The sequence below is a fragment of the Gorilla gorilla genome, chromosome 13 (assembly GCF_029281585.2).
Source record: "Gorilla gorilla gorilla isolate KB3781 chromosome 13, NHGRI_mGorGor1-v2.1_pri, whole genome shotgun sequence".
In the NCBI taxonomy this organism is placed as follows: Eukaryota; Metazoa; Chordata; class Mammalia; order Primates; family Hominidae; genus Gorilla; species Gorilla gorilla.
This window is the reverse complement of record NC_073237.2, coordinates 79,657,023-79,675,710: the sequence shown is the minus strand read 5'-3', so window position 1 is coordinate 79,675,710 and position 18,688 is coordinate 79,657,023. Positions and strand designations below refer to the sequence as shown.

The 18,688-nt window shown below is 41.9% G+C and overlaps 1 protein-coding gene and 1 non-coding gene across 3 annotated transcripts in view; one reads left to right on the top strand and one right to left on the bottom strand.

Annotated features, from left to right (window-relative positions):
* Positions 1–18,688, top strand: part of FRMD3 (FERM domain containing 3) — a 294,544-nt gene that overhangs the window by 70,594 nt on the left and 205,262 nt on the right. The gene's annotated exons all lie outside the window — the stretch shown is intronic.
* On the bottom strand, positions 15,592–15,694 carry LOC115935918 (small nucleolar RNA U13). Its single transcript, XR_004071508.1, has one exon. It is a non-coding gene; the product is annotated as a small nucleolar RNA U13 (small nucleolar RNA).

The following is an 18,688-nucleotide window of genomic DNA, read 5'->3' as shown; positions in this document are numbered from 1 at the left end:
AAGGATAGCTGGGAATGAGGCCTAAGTATGATCCATCCCTGTCTGATGTTGTCTGATAGAGAAACAGAAAAGCTTGCATCTTAATATCCAGCAGGTTCTTGAACAATTAAAAGCATCTCATGTTTGTAACTTTTTAAAAAAACCATCAACCTATTTACTGTGACAGAAATTAGGAAATAGGATCTTGGTGGCAGCAAGATCTCTATAGGTAAACAATGCAGTATTCAAACTGCAGCAAGCTTAGATTGGAGCCCTAGAGCTCCCAGAGACAGAAGACGAGATGGCAGTGTTTTAAGGCACTAGCAGATCACGGCACTGCAAATCCTTTTTGTCTTGGCAAGGCACAAGGAGACCTGCTTATGCAGCTTTCAAAGGTATGTGTCAGTCAGCTAAAATGTAATCAACTCAGGTACGCTTTTATTTAACATAATGCATGTCATGAGTTACTATGCAATGTTTTGAATTATTTTCACTGAAACAAATTAGAAGGGGATGTGAAATTCAGGAGGGTCTCTTTTGTAGAGCTTCTGACCAGTATCTTAGAGGAGCCTTTTAGTTCCACTTAATGGCCTTTCAAGAAACCAAACCAGAGCTCTCTGTTTTATTATCTTTCCCCTTAGAGGAACATTTCTCCAAATCCCTTTAGTAATAATGGTTCTGAAGGTGGTTCCTTTCCTGACCAAAGCACAGACAACAGCCCTCAACTCCTGGGCTTCCTGCTGAGGTCAAGATCAAGATGTAATTATTTAAAATTGGCCAGACAATGTATTTTGGTTTGGATAACACCTGCCATTTTCTCCATAATTTGTAAGAGAAATCTTTTTACCATGAATGTTTTCTGTTATCTGCATAGCAAATAGTTTGGTGATTTTCCAAAGGATTAACAAATTTGAAATTCTTTTGATTGTTTAAGAGCCTGCTCAATATTAAGATGCAAGGCTGACAGTTCCTCTGTCAGACCTAGGTCTGGGTGTCTGTTACTTATTTGCAGTGAGGGAAAAGGTAGGTGGAGCCTTGCCTGTCGATGTGCAATGTGATATTTCTAGCTCCTCTTGTTTATTTCAGCAGAACCAGCATCTTTTTGGGTGGTCCAGATTGTACTATTTTAAACATTCTCCCAAACATTCACCATCTTTGCCTTACTTACCGAGCAACTGGACCTTTTGTAATTAACCTCCCGCACATGACCTATACACAGGTGCAAGAAGGTAGAAAGATGTTGGAATTGCCGAATTCTAAACTGCTCACAGGGAATCACAGTTAAAGTTCAACATGGCAGAGGTCTGTTTTGAAATGATACACCTCCAGGCACTGTTTCCAGCTCTCATTAGTTGCCTGCACCAGCTGGTACACATTTCCTTCACAGTCTTTTCTAGGGTACCTAGAAAGGTTGGCTCTGAGAGAGTGACTTGGTGGAATGCAGCATCTGTTAGGCAAACGCTCAGCACATGGCGTTTAAACTTGCTATTTTTCCTGATGAACATACTGAGATTCCTTTCTTAGAAATGTGTAGCAAAAAAGGTGCAACTGAAACCCGGGACTTTGGGCTCAGCGAGATTGTGGAACTCGGCTTCCTAGCCTTTCTGTTTACAGCAGAAATTTGAAACAAAACGGTTTTCCCACCCTGGTAGGCAGTCTTTGTTGCCAGAAGAAGAGCATCATGTCTTTTTGATGTATTTGCCCTAAACCAAAATGCCAATTCTTAAAGAAGTAAAATGCAGAAAAACCTAACCCACCTCTACTGATCATGGTAATTTCCTAGACAGGAGTTCTGCTTCCCTCGGGGATCCCTTGGTAGTTACAGGGAAGGCTACTAAGGGCCAGACTGAATTCCAGAGTCCTGATAGCAATGCTTGTCTTCTCTTATTTTGTTCCTTTTTGTTTTCCCCTTGGACTGGATGCTCATGGTGCTCATGTTGTTATGGGGTATTGATGAACCCAGGTGCTGCAGGAAGCCCAGCTGTTGGTGGATGTGAAAGGAGATGAGGAAATTCCAAGTGGTAACTACTTCTTGTTGAAAGTCCCAGAACAGTCTAAGTAGATGGGTCCTTGCAGGCACTTCCTGATTTATCTAAAGAGCCTAATTGTGAGTTTTGTTGTTGATCAGTTTAAAGCTCATGATTAAGACTTTCTCAAATTAAATTTTTTTTAATGAGTTGAATACAGCTCCAATTGATTCAATGGAAAATAAACAATAGTTTCTAGTACTTTCTTCCCTATTATCTACTGACTTTAAAGCTGAGAGATTTAATTTCAGTGCAGCGGACATAGCTGGCTGGCAGGGTATAGCATGTATACAGGTCCCACTGTTAGGTTCTTATATGATTTTTATATCACCTTTATTTCTGTGAGTTATGTGCAGATTTGCCCTCTCCAAGAAATTCAGGCATATAGAGAATGTAAATTGTACAGAAATCTGGAAAAATGAAAAACAAAGGAAAATCAAAAGGCCTGGTGTTTTTCTGTACTTTGGAGAAGGATTTGTGTGGAATCTGTGCTGGAGAAGGAAGACAGAGGAAGGAAAGAAGGGGGACTGGAGTTTTGTTATTTATTTATTTATTAACAAGATACAGGGTCTCTCTGTGTTGCCCCAAGCTGGTCTCAAACTCCTGGGCTCAAGTGATCCTCCTGCCTCAGCCTCCCAAAATTCTGAGTTTACAGGCATGAGCCACTGCACCTGCCTGGGACTAGAGTTCTGGGAAGAGCACTGGGACCGGAGTCAGGACACGGCTGTCGTGGACTTGCTGCGCACTCCTGGGGTCATGACAGTTTCCTCATCTGTAAAATATGGTTCATCTCTGTGTTGCCCTGTGAACCTCACATGTTGTTGGTGAGATTGAATGGATGATGTGTGTAAAATACAGAATGAAGGGCCAGTTCAGCTTAAAAGATTCCCTAGGAGCTGCTAGTTCCATCTCAAAGGCACCTCATTAAGCTTCTTCTTCTTTTTTTTTTTTCTTTTTGAGACAGAGTTTCTCTCTGTTACCCAGGCTGGAGTGCAGTGGTGCAATATTGGCTCACTGCAACCTCAATCTCCTGGGTTCAAACAATTCTCCTGCCTCAGCCTCCCGAGTAGCTGGGATTACAGGTGCACACCACCAAGCCTGGCTAATTTTTTTATTTTTTAGTAGAGATCGGGTTTCGCTATGTTCGCCAGGCTGGTCTGGAATTCCTGACCTCAAGTGGTCTGCCCACCTTGGCCTCCCAAAGTGCTGGGATTACATGTGCAAGCCACTGTGCCTGGCCAGGAACCTCAATTATCTTTGACCAGTTTAAATGTCCAAGTGGGAGAGACCCTCTCACAGTGAATGAAAACCCACAACCCAGGAATGAGGTGTCCACCAGAAAGAGTTGTAGGTCATTAAATTGCCTCTCTGACACTGATCATGGGTTTCGATCAGATTGAGGTGTGTTTGGGGAGCTTGCTTCAACTTTTTGCATCTTCCCTCCTCAGGAAGTGCTAAGCACTGTGATTCGGGACCTTTTGGGAGAGTGAGAGGATTTGCTGTTAGAGCAAAGAGGGGTGATGGTGACCCTTACCATCGTCCATCATCTAATGGGACAGCGCATGAGCCAGAACCTAGCTGGCCCCCTTGGGATAGATTGCTGGTTCCTGAACCAGCAGCTGTGACCATGGATTTGGGCTTATATCTGGAGGCGACTGCTGGTACCCATAGAGAATTTGGAAGGCAGTGGGTGAATGAGTCCTGTTTGATCAGGACACTACAGCCTCTGATCAGAACACATCGTTCTTTGCCAGCCCAGATAAAGAAGCTGTTAAATAATTCATGAGGCTTACCGTCAGCATTAACAATGGGAATGCTCCAATATGAAGTTCAAAGAGTGGTGGCTGCTCCTGGCAAGGTGATGGCAGGAAGTCTGATGGCCTTTGTTGCCAGTGAATAATGATCATTCATGCAGGGAGTGTGTACAGTTAGAGTTGGGTACTTGGACAGATATGCCAAGTGTCAGGGAAAAGCTCAGGAATCCTGAAACAAGAGGGATAGCAGCAGGGCTGGGAGGAACAGGAGGAAGAGGCTGAATCAATTCTTATGAGATGTAGTGACCAGGAAGAGGTGTCTACATGTCAGATGACATGTTCTCTCCTTGCCCTGCCTGGCAGAAGGTAAAAATTCAGATGACACACTGGCCATCAATGGGCAAGGGCCCAATTTCTTTATGGGGTGGGCAGCAGGTAAGCATTCTACCAGAGATGAGCTGCTTTGTCAATAATGTTGCATTGATTCTGAATGTGGGGTGGGCAGAGCACTTTCTTTCTAGGCTGGAATAGATCTTCTTGGCAAGAGCGAAATGGTTATTATTATTACTGATATGGTTTGGCTGTGTCCCGCCCAAATGTCATCTTGAATTGTAGTTCCCATAATCCCCATGTGTTGTGGGAGGGACCTGGTGGGAGGTAATTGAATCATGGGGGCGTTTACCCCTATGCTACTGTTCTCGTGAGAGTGAGTGAGTTCTCGTGAGATCTGATGGCTTTGTGAGGGGCTTTCCACCCTTTTACTCATTCTTTTTTCTGCCACTATGTGAAGAAGGATGTGTTTGCTTCCCCTTCTGCCATGATTATAAGTTTCTTGAGGCCTTCCCAGTCCTGTGGAACTGTGAGTCAATTAAACCTCTTTCCTTTATAAATTACCCATTCTCACATATGTCTTTATTAGTAGCATGAGAATAGACTAATACAATCATTATTATCATTATTATTTTGAGAGACAGGGAGAAACTACTTTATTGTTTTACCAATAAGGAATCCTGAATATTTCAGTGTGTAATGTTAACAACATCTTGAGCAAGATAGAAAAATCCTCAGAACAAAATGCTTGCTGATTGGCTCTGAGTCCCCCCATTCTGGTATTCTTATTTCCTTTCCTTCTCTTTGCTATCAGAGAATCCCCAGAACATCATGGTGCAATTTTTGCATCCTTCTTATGCAATCTAGCAAGATTAGGGTATTTCTGTGGCTTTTCAACCACCAAGGAGACATGACCATATGTTTGGATTATATAATACTGAGAGATTATTATTATTTTGGGGATAATATTTTTTAATGAAGTCAATTTTATGGCCATAAATGCTGAAGTAGTGTTGTTCCCTATTGAGGGAAAACAAAAAATTATCATCCCTGTTTCTGAAACATAGGTGTGCCAGGACAGTTCATTGAGATATTAATGAATAAACATGTGGTCTTCTTCTATTCCCTATTTTCCTCTCTGATCTGATTAGGGAGGCAGCCGAAATTGCTGGAAGATGGCAGCTCTTCCTTTCTTCTGTGAAAGGTGAAACTCTAGAAAGAGATATCTCCAAGTGTTCCTGATGGATGGAAATAAGAGCCTTTGAGATGCAGAGGGGAGTAAGAGGAGGGAGATTCCAGGAACCTGGAAAGCGGTTACCATGGAAACAATGTACTAGGGATGTGGTGGTACCACGGAGGAGATGGCACCATAGTAATTCCACTGCAGATGGATCTAGGAATATGGACTCCCAGCCTTGCCACAGAGCATGGGACCCTAAAGGTATCAGAACCACTGGACCTGAGATGCCAGGTGGGAAAATGGGCATCTTAGCTGTAATCATTGAGGACTAGAGGATAAGACCCCCAGGGGCCTCCTTGATGCTTAGATGCTTCAGAGACCGTAGGACCTTGGCATAACCTTGGCCAAGGTACAGGGCATGTATATGTATCAGTAATAACTGAGATCAAATTTCCTTCCAGCCCAGTGGTATGGGGGACCCGAGCCAGATTTATATGGCAAAAATGAGAACTGTTGTATTTCTTGCACACCTGAGTTTATCTGCTAAGTAGTCATGGATAGGCTTATGGTTCACCTAATCTAACTTCCTTATTTCACAAATGAAGACAGACAAACCCAGGACTGTATAACTTTTGCAGGTTTTTCAACTTCTCCAGGTCTTTTATTCAGGCTCTGTAAAATGAAGTGAGTTGGCTAATAGTATTCCTAAGAGAATCTTTGAGAAATTGCTGCCAGGCATTGGTGGCTTACTCCTGTAATTCCAGCACTTTGGGAGTCTGAGGTGGTTGGATAACTTGAAGTCAGGAGTTTGAGACCAGACTGTCCAACATGGCAAAACCCATCTCTACTAAAAATACAAAAATTAGCTGGGTGTGGTGGCAGGTGCCTGTAATCCCAGTTACTTGGGAGGCTGAGGCAGGAGAATTGCTTGAACCCTGAGGCAGAGGTTGCAATGAGCTGAGATCGTGCCACTGCGCTCCAGCATGGATGACAGAGTGAGACTCCATCTCAAAAAAAAAAAAAAAAAAAAAAAAAAAAAAAAAAAAAAAAAAAGGGAAATTCCTGAAGGAATTAAGATTTTTGCTGCTTTTAAATGCCTTGAAATTCCCTGAATACCACAAGGCCTTTTCATATGCTGCTTTTTCTTGGACCTCCCACCCCACAAACCCAGTTCATCCTTTAGGACTCAGCCAAATGTCATCTTCCCTGGGAAGCCTTCCCTGACACCCTGTGTTCCCTCAAGACCGGCATCCTGGGTTTATCCCATGTGTTAGTTTTACACTGATGCTGTAGCAAATTGCCATAAACTTAGTGGCTTGAAACTTAGTGGGTCTCAGTGGGCTACAAATCACAGTGTCAATAGGGCTGTGTTCCTTCTGGAAGCTCTAGGGGAGAACCTCTTATCTTTTCCAGCTTCTAGAGGTTACTTGCATTCCTTGGCTTGTGGCCCCTTCCTCCATCTTCAAAGCCAGCATCTTCAAATTTTCTCTCTGTCTGTGAACTCTGCTCCCTTCTTCCACGTCTAAGGACCCTGTGATTACTTTGGGCCTGTGTGTATGATCCATGGTAATTGGGTTAGTAACTTTAATCCCAGCTGCAACTTTCCTTCTCCTTTGGGCATTCATGAGTTGCAGGGATAAGGATATGGCCATTTTTGGGGCCATTGCTCTTTCTCCGACCCTATTGGTGCACTTGTCACACTGTGTGGTAAGTGCCTCTCACCCTGGCTGTCCCCACCTCTACACTCCAAGAGCTCAGGGGCTGTGTTTGTTTCCTGCTGCCTCCTCAGAAATGTGTACAGATGTGTCAAACTAGAAGCTCTAAGATGATGGTGTGATCTGTATTGTATAATAAATAGATTTAAATTAGTTACTAACATTTAAAAATTGGGATACTTTGCTTATATATTTTTAAGTGGAAGAATAAACAAAAAAATCTAATAAAGTTACCCATGAAGGGCAAGGGAAAAACAGATGGAAAGGATGGAAATTAGTCTTTTCTGAATGTACCTTTTTGGTATATTTGACTTTGAAACCATGTACATGTTTTACATCATTATAAAACAAAGTTAAGTTAAAATGAGACAAAATGAAAATGGATCCCTTTTTCAATGAAAATAAAAAGTTCCCATTTTTAAATGAAAATTATGGAACTGGACACAAGACACAAGGGATCTTGCTCTGCTTGGCCCTGTACCCCCGACACATTAACTGCTTGAGACCTATGGGCATTTGCACTAGGATCTGGGCTTGTAATAGGAACCCAGTAAATGTATGTGTTGAATAACTTGATGGTGAACTTAAAGTGTAGTTGATAGGTGGGTTAAATTGGGAGAGGGTTGAGAACAGAAGATGAGCTTGGGGAGAGGGATTAGTATTAGATTGGCAGAGAACATCTGGCCAGGTGGCATCAGAGTACCATGTCAGGAGATGTGCTGTTTTAGCTGGGATCTTGAAAGCAGGGCCCGAGAAGAAGCCTTATGTGCAGGTGATTTATTTGGGAGGTGATTCCAGGAAGCAAGAGTGAGGAAGTGGGGAGACTGAGGCAGGGAAAGAGTAGAACTGAGGCAGGGAAGGAGTAAGGATGCTGTTATGGACTAGATGTTGTGTCCCCAGCAAACTGATATGTTGAGTCATAACTCCTCAATGTGGAGCCTCTAAGGAAGTAATTAAGGTTAAATGAGGTCCTGAGGGTGGGGCCCTGCCTGATGGAAATAATGTCCGCATAAGAAGAGACACCAGAGAGCTTGTCCTCTTTCTCCTCTCCAGTGCGCATGCACTGAGGCAAGGCTATGTGAGGACAGAGTGAGAAGGCAGCTGTCTGCAAGATAACCGAGGGCCCTGGCAAGGCCGCTATCCTGCTGGCTCCTTGACCCTGGACTCCTAGTCTCCAGAACTGTGAGAAAATAAATTTCTGCTGTTTGAGCCACCCAGTCTGTCATATTTTGTTACGGCAGCCTGAGCCGACTAAGACAGATGCATGGTTGAGGTTACTGCTGTGGGCCATGGCAGTTCAACCCAGCTGACTTCTGAGGAGGCTTCAGAATTGTCAGCCCTGAGGCCAGGAGGCCAGGGCAGCGTTTGCCATCAGTTTCTCTCCCCTGTTGGTTGAGTGTGGGCCCTGAGAGTGTTCGTTCTCCTGCACTTGTGAACTGTGCATGTACACAGGCCTAGGCATCTCTCAGTAGCCTCTGTGGTCTTGGGGACGCCCCTGGGGAGAACCGAGGCTGCGAGGTACATGTAAGATATTATCATCTTGAAGTGAGCTGAAACCTCCACACAATGGTCCACCCAGACATGGCTGAAATTAGGGGTGAGGCTGAGAGCATGTGAGTCATGGTAGCAGACGTGTCTGCTTGTGGATACCTGCTCCAGGTCGGGAGTCAGAGTTCAGGAGGCTGGGGTAGGAAGTTGGAAGTGAACAAGCCAGATGCTTGGTGGGACGTTAAGGCCAGGTCAAATGGCCAGAGTTCTAGGGAGTGTCAGTGGAGTTAACAGCCACACAGGCTCTTAAGTGATGGACAAATGGAATCTATTGATTCTCTACAAGACTCAATCTCAGTTTTTCCTCTTCCTGCCTCTTGCATGATGTCACACAGTCTTTTACTGTTGTTACTTACATGAGTAAGATCAACTTCCAGGAGTTTTAATTTTTCTCTCTGTTTACTCTATTGGGTGGGTCCAGTTAATGAACAATAAAATAACTTGATGAACAGGTGGCAGAAAGGTAGCTGAGTATAACAAAATGTCTAGAATAATAAACATATATTAAGCAAATGAGTAATTAATTCATAAGTAGAAAATGGTGCTTGGCCAACTGACTACCTTCTTATTTTAGGTCTTCAGTTTTGTTTCTTTAATTTTTTTTCTGCACCAAGTCCCTTTTTTCATTTAGTGTCTGTTTTTTGGCTGATGGAATTTCTGTATTTGATAAAAATGACCATTATGCCTGTATCTTGATTTGGATATTTTCTGATGACTTGCATTTTGCTGGCTTTTGTGTTTGTAGATGTACTCTTCTTGTTTTCTGAATCTCCTTGCTTTTCATTTCTGTGGATGTACACCTCTGCAGGGCATCCTTAGGACCAGTCTGCCTGTCACAGGCTTTGTAGCTGATGATGTGGAAGGAAGCTCATTTAGTGGAGGTTTTCTCTTCGGCTTTATGGTAGGTGTGATTAGACGTGCAATACCCAGTACCATTGCAAGGGTCTTGAGCTGAGTAAATTTCTTGTCCCACTGATTTTAATCCTCATCGGCCTTATTGATACCAGATTTCAGATTGTTTTGTCTCATCCCTCTCAGTCATGGTATGTGATCCAACGGATATGCCTGTCAACGGACTCTTTGGCCAGATCCTGGGGTTACAGTACCTTTACTTAATGCTTGTAGAAATCTCTGTTCTTTGGCTTCAGTGGTTACTGACCACCCCCAAGCTATAGCCTTGTGTCCAGCAAATGCATGTTAGAATGAAGGTGAGCGAAGCCCCTGTCCATTTTCGTTCTTGGAAAAGCCACTTATCATCTATTAATCAGTAGTACCAGTGGTGTCTTTCATCTGGGAAGGACCTTAAAAATCCACTTCAATCTTTTCATTTTAATAGACAAGGAGCCAGTAGCCAAGGGGCTCAAGCAACTTGACAGGATTCACTTGAGCCAAGCCCTGGTTCAGAATCTAGGTGACCCAGCTCCTTTTTTTTTTTTTTTTGAGAGGTAATATGCTCATTTTATTTTTTTCATGGTTACTTATTTTATTTACTTTTTTCAGCTTTATTGAGGTATACTTGAGGAATAACAATTATATATGTTTGAAGTGTACAATGTGATGTTTTGATATATGTATACATGGTGAAGTGATTACCACAATAAAGATAACATACTCATCACCTCACATAGTTACAATTTTTTGTGGTGAGAGCACTCAAGATCAGGCCTTAGGAAATTTCAAGAATACAGTTAGCCCTCCATACCCATGGGTTCTGCGTCTGTGGAGCCAACCAACCACGGATAAAAAATACTCAGAAAAAAATTGCCTTTGTGGTGAACAGTACAGACTTTTTTTCTTGTCATTATTTCCTAAACAATGCTGTATAACAACTATTTACATAGCATTTACATTATATTAAGCACTATAAGGAATCTAGAGATGTTTTAAAGTCTGTGTGAGGATGTCCACAAATTATATGAAAATACTATGCCATCCTATGTCAGGTACATGAACAGTCATGGATCTTGGTATCCACAGGATCCACCCCCACTGTTGATCTGAAGGACAGGACAATCATGGGGTCAATGAGGGTGTGTGTGACATTGAGAAGAACCACTTTCTTTTACCCTTAATTTGCCCTTCATCTTCCTTTCTTCATCTTTTTCACCAGTTAAGTCCAGGAATGCTATACAGCCTAAATCAGCCACTCATCTATAGTATTGATATTTCTGAGTAGTTGAACTTCAGACCAGTGCTGGATGGTTCTCTCTGTATGTGAGAACACATCCTGAGTTTTTATAAAGTGTGTATGCGTGTCAACAATCTGAATTAGTTTATATAAGAGGTTGGGCAATATTGTAAGTAGATATTTGTCTTTATTGCCCAGATGAAGCTAATAAACCTCTTTATGGTATAGTGTCATGCCTTGAGTTTTATAGCACCTTCCTTTTAACAAACTTGGTGTTTCATTCTTTAGGCTTATTATATCTCTTAGCTTGCATTGTTTTTATTAATTTTTTTTTGAGACAGGATCTTACTGTGATGCCCAGGCTGGAGTGTGGTGGCATGATCACAGCCCACTGCAGCCTCGACCTTCTGGGTCCAAGCAATCCTCCCACCTCAGCCTCTCGAGTAGCTGGGACTACAGGTATATGCCACCATGCCCAGCTAATTTTTGTATTTTTTGTAGAGACAGGGTCTTGCCATTTTGCCCAGGTTGGTCTCAAACTTCTGAGCTCAGGCGATCTGCCCACCTTGGCCTCCCAAAGTGCTGGGATTACAGATGTGAGCCACTGTGCCTGGCCTGTATTGTTTTAAGTTACGCTTATTTCTTTTAAAATTCAGAATTTGTTAAGCATTTAAAACAAATTCATAAATTAAAACCTCATTGAGATACTATTTACCACGTAGTTTGATGAACATAACACATGGTGCATTACGTTGGCAAAAGCAGTGGGGAAAAAGATGCTTTTATAAATGTCTGGTGGGAGTTAAATTGTGTAACTTCTATTACACTTTTGTAATAGCTACCAAAATATGTTATTTCTATCTACCTCTCTCTCTCTGACTCAACAGTTCCATTTCTAGGTTTTGTGTTGTGGATATTCTTGAACATTGTGAAATGTATACAGGGAGTCTTCACAGCAGCACTGTTTGTTTCAAATGATTTGAAACAACCTCTCCATAAACGAGATAGGCTAAATCAAGCATGGGACACCTATACAATGGATGCGGCCATTAAAAAGAACAAGGCAGCTCATATGCATCAATATAAAAAGGTCTATAAACTATACTATCAAATGAAAATAGCAAGATGCTACCATTTCTATTAAAAAGAGGACAAAAATATTAATATATTCATGGTTGCTTGTCTATGTGGAATATTTCTGGATATATACATAAGAAGTTACATTGGTTACCTATGGGCAGGTTACTACTGGGTGGCTTGTGGGTGAGGGCAGGAGGAGGCTTACTTTCCATGGTAAACCTTTTTGTATATTTTGCAGCATTCAAAAATTCTAATTTAAAGTTTATTTTAGAAAAATGCCCCTATGTATACAAGTGATTTCCAAGTTCCTCCTTCAGTATTTTTAATGATTATGGAACACACTGAACTTCTTTTTTATTATTCTAGCTGTGAACTCTGTCTGCTGTATATATGCACATATATAATCATATGCAATATTTAAATTTATACTCATTTATATGTCAGTTGGGTGGTGAGTAAAAGAAAAATATATTTTTATCAGCAAACTTGGTAAATTGTTGAGGTTTCTGATATAGTCAGAGGTAGTTGCTTATCACAACATTAGGTAAGTTTTTAAAAACACCTATTTAAAACACACTGATGTATATATATATTAGTCTGTTTTCATGCTGCTGATAAAGACATGTCCAAGACTGGGAAGAAAAAGAGGTTTAATTGGGCTTATAGTTCCACATGGCTGGGGAGGCCTCAGAATCATTGCGGGAGGCAAAAGGCACTTCTTCCATGGCAGTGGCAAGAGAAAAAATGAGGAAGAAGCAAAAGTGGCAACCCCTGATAAGCCCATCAGAGCATGTGAGACTTAATTCACTATCATGAGAATAGCACGGGAAAGACCAGCCCCCATGATTCAATTACCTCCCCCTGGGTACCTCCCACAACCTGTGGGAATTCTGGGAGATACAATTCAAGTTGAGATTTGGGAGGGGACACAGCCAAACCATATCAATATACAATTTAAAAACATGTCAAGCCACATATTGCTTAGGGATATGTGGCTACGTAGTAAAAGTATAAAGAAGTGCACAGACCTAATACACATTAATTCAGTGGGGTCAAGGTGGGAAGAAATAGGATATGGAATTCAGGAGGGATGGGTACATGATTGTTTGTTACATTTTTCTTTATATCTTCTTGCATATTTCAAACATTGCATAATTAAAAAGTTAGTAAGTGTTACTAACTTGTCAGATATAGGCAGAGTTCTTTTAACAAACTCGGTGTTTCATTCTTTAGGCTTCTTATATCTCTTAGCTTGTATTGTTTTTATTAATTTTTTTTTGAGACAGGATCTTACTGTGATGCCTAAGCCTGAGTATGGTGGCATGATAAAAAGATGCAGAAACAATATAGGCATCAATGATCTGTGTTTTCCTTGTTCTCTGTCACATTACACTAGTACCTAAAACAGAGCCTGACAGAGGGTGGGCCTTAAAAAATGTTTGCAAAGATGAATAGACAGGCATAAAAGCCCTGCAAGCTACTGAAGTGGTGGCCGGTGGGTTGTGTGATGTTCCAGTGTGCCGTCTTGTATAATGGGACCCCAGGAGAAGAAGGGGACATACCTGATGATGTCTACAACCTTTCTGGTGGGTAAGAAAAAAGAACTTGGGAATTTCTCAGCAACCAGAAATAAACATGAAATATAGAGATGTGATTGGGTCTATAATAAAATTCAGATGCTACCTGTACTCCAGAATACATCGTTTGCAAAAGGCCTTTTCATGGCTCTCAGTAAGGCTGGTATTTTGTCTTCACATGTCACACTTAATGGCCCCCTTTGTGAATATATTTGGTTAAGATGGCAAATGTGGGTGTAACTCTTGATTCCCCTTAGCATTGCTGTTGCTGCCTTTCATGTATCTGTGCCCAGCCAAGAGCCAGGTTGTATGGGAGTGATTGGAATGACTGGCATTTACTGCTGCCCACTGGCAGTGGTAGAATAAATCACCTTTGTTTCTTAGGATAGCCATCAGCCATTTGGTTTCTATATTTGTTTAATATTTAGACATAGAATGAAAGGAGTATGGGAAAATAATTAACATTGTAATCCTACAATAGCTACAAAAGATGTACTAATATGTAATGACAATAAATGAATAACATGCTATTATTGTTAGTTACCCCACCATATTTAGCAAGCTAGAGCAGTGCTGTTGAATAAAATTATAACATAAGCCACATACATAATTTAACATTTTCTTGTAGCTACATTAAGACATTAAAAGAGCCGGGCGCGGTGGCTCACGCCTGTAATCCCAGCACTTTAGGAGGCCGAGGCAGATGGATCACGAGGTCAGGAGATTGAGACCATCCTGGCTAACACGGAGAAACCCCGTCTCTACTAAAAATACAAAAAATTAGCCAGGCGTGGTGGCAGACGCCTGTAGTCCCAGCTACTTGGGAGGCTGAGGCAAGAGAATGTCGTGAACCTGGGAGGCAGAGCTTGCAGTGAGCCAAGATCATGCCACTGCACTCTAGCCTGCGTGACAAAGTGAGACTCCATCTCAAAAAAAAAAGAAAAAAAAAAATTAAAACAAACAGGAAACAGGTGGAAATTAATTTGAATTAACCCAATCTAAAAAATTTTCATTTTAATACATAACCAATGTTAAAAAATTATGAATGAGATTTTATATTCTTTTTATCTGGACTAAGTCTTTGAAATTCTATGCATACTTTATATCTTCAGTAGGATGCTAAATTTTCATTAGAAATACTTGATCTGTATCTAGATTTTACAAAATTTACAGTTGAAAAAGTAGGTTAACATATCCTGTATCCAAACTATTCCATCATATGTGATAGTGGCTACCCTATTGGACAGGGCAGAGTTAGAACTTATTCATAAATTTCTATGTTAGATTTTTTTTTAATGATTCTGAGCATCTGTTTGTCAGTATGCTTTTGAGGAGATATAATAAAGCATAGACATAGTCTTGCACTTGAGAACCTTATAAACTAATATAACAAATGTATATCTTGCACTGTGTGAAGTTAGTTTTTTGAATGAGTGTTTCAGCCCTTTTGATGGACTTAATTTTGAGAACTCAAATTAAGATCTGAGATTTAAGGTAATAAAATTTTAGGCCAGGTGCAGTGGCTTATGCCTGTAATCCCAGCACTTTCGGAGGTTGAGGCAGGCAGATCACTTGAGGCCAGGAGTTTGAGACCAGCCTGACCAACATGGCGAAACCCCGTGTCTACTAAACAATACAAAAATTTACCAGGTGTGGTGGTGCATAACTGTAATCCCAGCTACTCAAGAGGCTGAGGCACAAGAATCGCTTGAACCTGAGAGGCGGAGGCTGCGGTGAGCCGAGATTGCACCGCTGCACTCCAGCCTGGGTGACAGGGCGAGACTCTGTCTCAAAAAAAAAAAAAAAAAAAAAAGGCAATAAAAATTTGGATAATTCTTTCACAAGTATTCTTAAGCTCTGGTTAAAAGATCTAAGAAGTAGGCCGGGCGTGGTGGCTCACACCTGTAATCCTAGCACTTTGGGAGGCTGAGACGGGCGGATCATGAGGTCAGGAGATGGAGACCATCCTGGCTAACACGGTGAAACCCCGTCTCTACTAAAAATACAAAAAAATTAGCTGGGCGTGGTGGCGGGCGCCTGTAGTCCCAGCTACTTGGGAGGCTGAGGCAGGAGAATGGCGTGAACCCGGGAGGCGGAGCTTGCAGTGAGCCGAGATCGCACCACTGCACTCCAGCCTGGGCGACGGAGCAAGACTCTGTTTAAAAAAAAAAAAAAAAATCTCAAGCATTAGTTCATACGGGGATGAGTAATTTAATTACTGAACATAAACCAGGAGGATTTGAAATTAGGCCAACTAATTTTTTTCTTTTTTACGTCAGGTGATGCTGTGCCTACGTTGTAACAAGGTTTGAGGGAGGCACACCTCACACATGGGCTTGAGCACCCAATCACCATGCTTGTGAACTACAAAGAGATCGGGCCAACTCATTCTGAGTATAGATTTGGTTCCATATTTTTGACAGCTCCCATATCACACAGGAGGATATCAATAGTGTGTACATATGGAGCATCTACCGCATCAAAGATTGAGTTAGCTAGAAGAGAACTGTTGGTGGAAGGCCACAGTTATTTGTTTCCCCATCAGCATGGCTGCTGGAAAGTTCTAAGAGCCCAGAAAAGGGGGCAAGGATTGATAGCCTGCCAGTCTCCCTCTGTTGACATCTTGTTAAGAGGAATCAAGTCCTGGGACTTGGGGTTTATATAGGAAATGGAATTAGTTCTTCCTCTTAAACTCACAAACCACCAAGTATCTACTGGGGATCCTTGACAGTTATGAATAATTTACAAATGTCTATTATGAACTATTAAATTATTAAATAGTTATTAGTTATAATAGTTATCAATTGTTAAATTGTTAGATTATTAATAGTTGTTAATAATTCATAAGCAGTTTTATCTATTAAGGTGAGAGGCAGAGAAGCGACCAAGTTCTGATTTGAGTGCTCTTGGCTGGGACTTGTCCTCTGGCCAGCTCATTTTGGGTGAGTGAGGGGATAATACTCTTCTCACCTCTCCCCTGACAGCTCCCACTTCACTTTCTTGCCTGGTCATACCTTCAACCTGATGTCACAACACATCCTGTAACAAGCTAGCCATGGGTATTCTGTGAAAAATTCATGCCAGCCTCCCTGTCAGGCTATTTGGCCCCAGGCTAAACTGCAGTGTGGCAGTGTCACCTGCACAGTGTTTTGCAGACAATCGCCTGGGTAGGTAATCATTGCTGCCCATTAAAATAAAGACGGAATGGGAGGGACTAGTCAGTACTTCTGTGTGTGTGTGTGTGTGTGTGATGTATGTATTTGTGTGCTTGTGTGTGTGTGTGTGGAGTGGGGCAGTTTAACATTTCTATCTATTGCTCTTTTTCTTTTTTTAAATTTACCTGCTCCCAGCACTGATATCTATTGCTCTGAAAAGAAGTTAAAATCTACCTTTTCTAATAAGTACATGTGTATTATGGAAAATACAATCTAACCTCGCTTAATCCCGCACCTCAGCATAATCACTGAAGTAGTATATTTCCCTTCAGTGTTTAAAAACTCTTCATGAAAAACTCTTTATGAAAAATTCCACTGACTTGGCTAAAAAAAGGTGTCTTTTGTTTTTGTCATAAAAACAAATTGCTCGTGATTTAGGGAACTCGTGTTCGTTGCTCTCAGGTTGAAGGTAATTTTGCAGTGGATTGCTGATGCCTCAGAGCACCTATACACACTTCACATTTGGGGACTTATTAAACAGACATTCATTAAAGCCTCATTTCCTACATTTTATCCATTCAGAAAGCTCACCCTTCCTCCAATTTGGAATAGTGTGTTTCTCACACTGCTCCGACTTTGAGTTACTCCATGAGTGCAGGCCCTCGGTTTCCCTGCTGCTGCTCTGGCACTTGGCTTGCAGCACGGTATTTTTCTAGAGAGTTTAATGGTTTTGTTTTCCCTGCCCAGCCTTTGTGGTTGCCCATCAATACCTGGTGCGAGTGGCATGGAGACTCCAGCCCTGCCATCTTCCTGGAGTCAGAGCCTTCCCTTTCCAGGGAGCTGAGGGTCTTTGTTCCAGGCTGCCACGTGGGGACTCTGCTATTCCAAAGAGGAGGAGGAAGAAGGCTGATAATATGCATTTTGCCTTTCACTGCCTTTTGGGCAACAGTCTTGGAATGAAAACACTAAAAACAGATGTAAAAACTGAGGGTGACAGTTGGGATCTCATTAACTTAGTGGCTGTCACAATATATCTGGGAAAGAGGCTTGTGTGCATGCGGCTGTGTCTGAGAAGCTGGAACTGCACGTGTGTGTGTGTGTCTATGTGTGTGTGTGTGTGTGCGCGCACGGGTGCACACACACACATGCCTGTGCTCCTGGAGGTGGGGCAGGCATTCCAGGCTTTGCCGTATAATTTTCTTGCTTAAGCTTTAAAAAACTGTCAGTTGGGTGGCAGCAGGCTTGGTTATTTTTCTTTATGGGTGCTTCTGTAAATATCTTTAAATTTCAGCTTAGGCTTTTTAGAGGCGCATTCAATATGAAGAATAAACAGATTATGGCTTTGCCTTTTTTTAAAAAAAAAGTTATTGAGGCATGAAATGCACCCAGTTAAGTGCTTCAAGTGCACTCTCTTAATTGAACAGCTGGATCAACATGAGAGTATTTCCATACATTACAGGGTACAGTGCCTCAATTTGATCACTTTGAAAATACTTGAGTTTCCAGTCTTAACATACTGCCCTTCCTTACCCTCAGTCCAACTTTCAATTCCTGAATCTTCATAGGAGCTTCTGAGATCAAGTCCATCACTTGGTTATAATGTCCCATCAACAAACATGAGTCTAGAGCTGAGATGCCTCTGCATCTGTTTTCACCTCTGGCAAAGCTGAGCTTGGCAAACTGTGCAATGCCACAGACATCAGAAGGGCCTGAGCAGGGGTGCATCTGTGGCCTGAAGGTTCTCAGAGTGGGAGCCAGAGGCCTGGGTTCTGGACCCAGCTCTGTCACTAGCCTGCAGAAACCTCACTGTGGTTTCTGAAGTCCTGTCCTCCAATTTGATGGCATTATGATTCTGGTGAAAATATGGCTCTTCATGTAAATACAATAAACCCCATGACCTCAGAGTTCAACCAGGAAGCTTATGTGATCCCAGGACCAGAACAGATGTCCTTCTTCTAAAAGATATTTTACAGCTGTTCACTGGCCTCATTCTGTCTTCCCGGAGGCAGTGGGCAGGCCTCTCAGCAGACCAGATGGAAGCTTGTAGAGCTGTTCATGAGTTCTGTGTTAGGTTTTCAAAATTGTAAAATGTGGATAATAACATTACTTTCTCCATGGGCTGTTGGTGTGACATACCGGAGTCCAGACTGGTGGGGCAATCATTTTGATTTGGTGGTCCTCTCTTGCCTTCCTTTGTTGTTAAATATTTTGAATA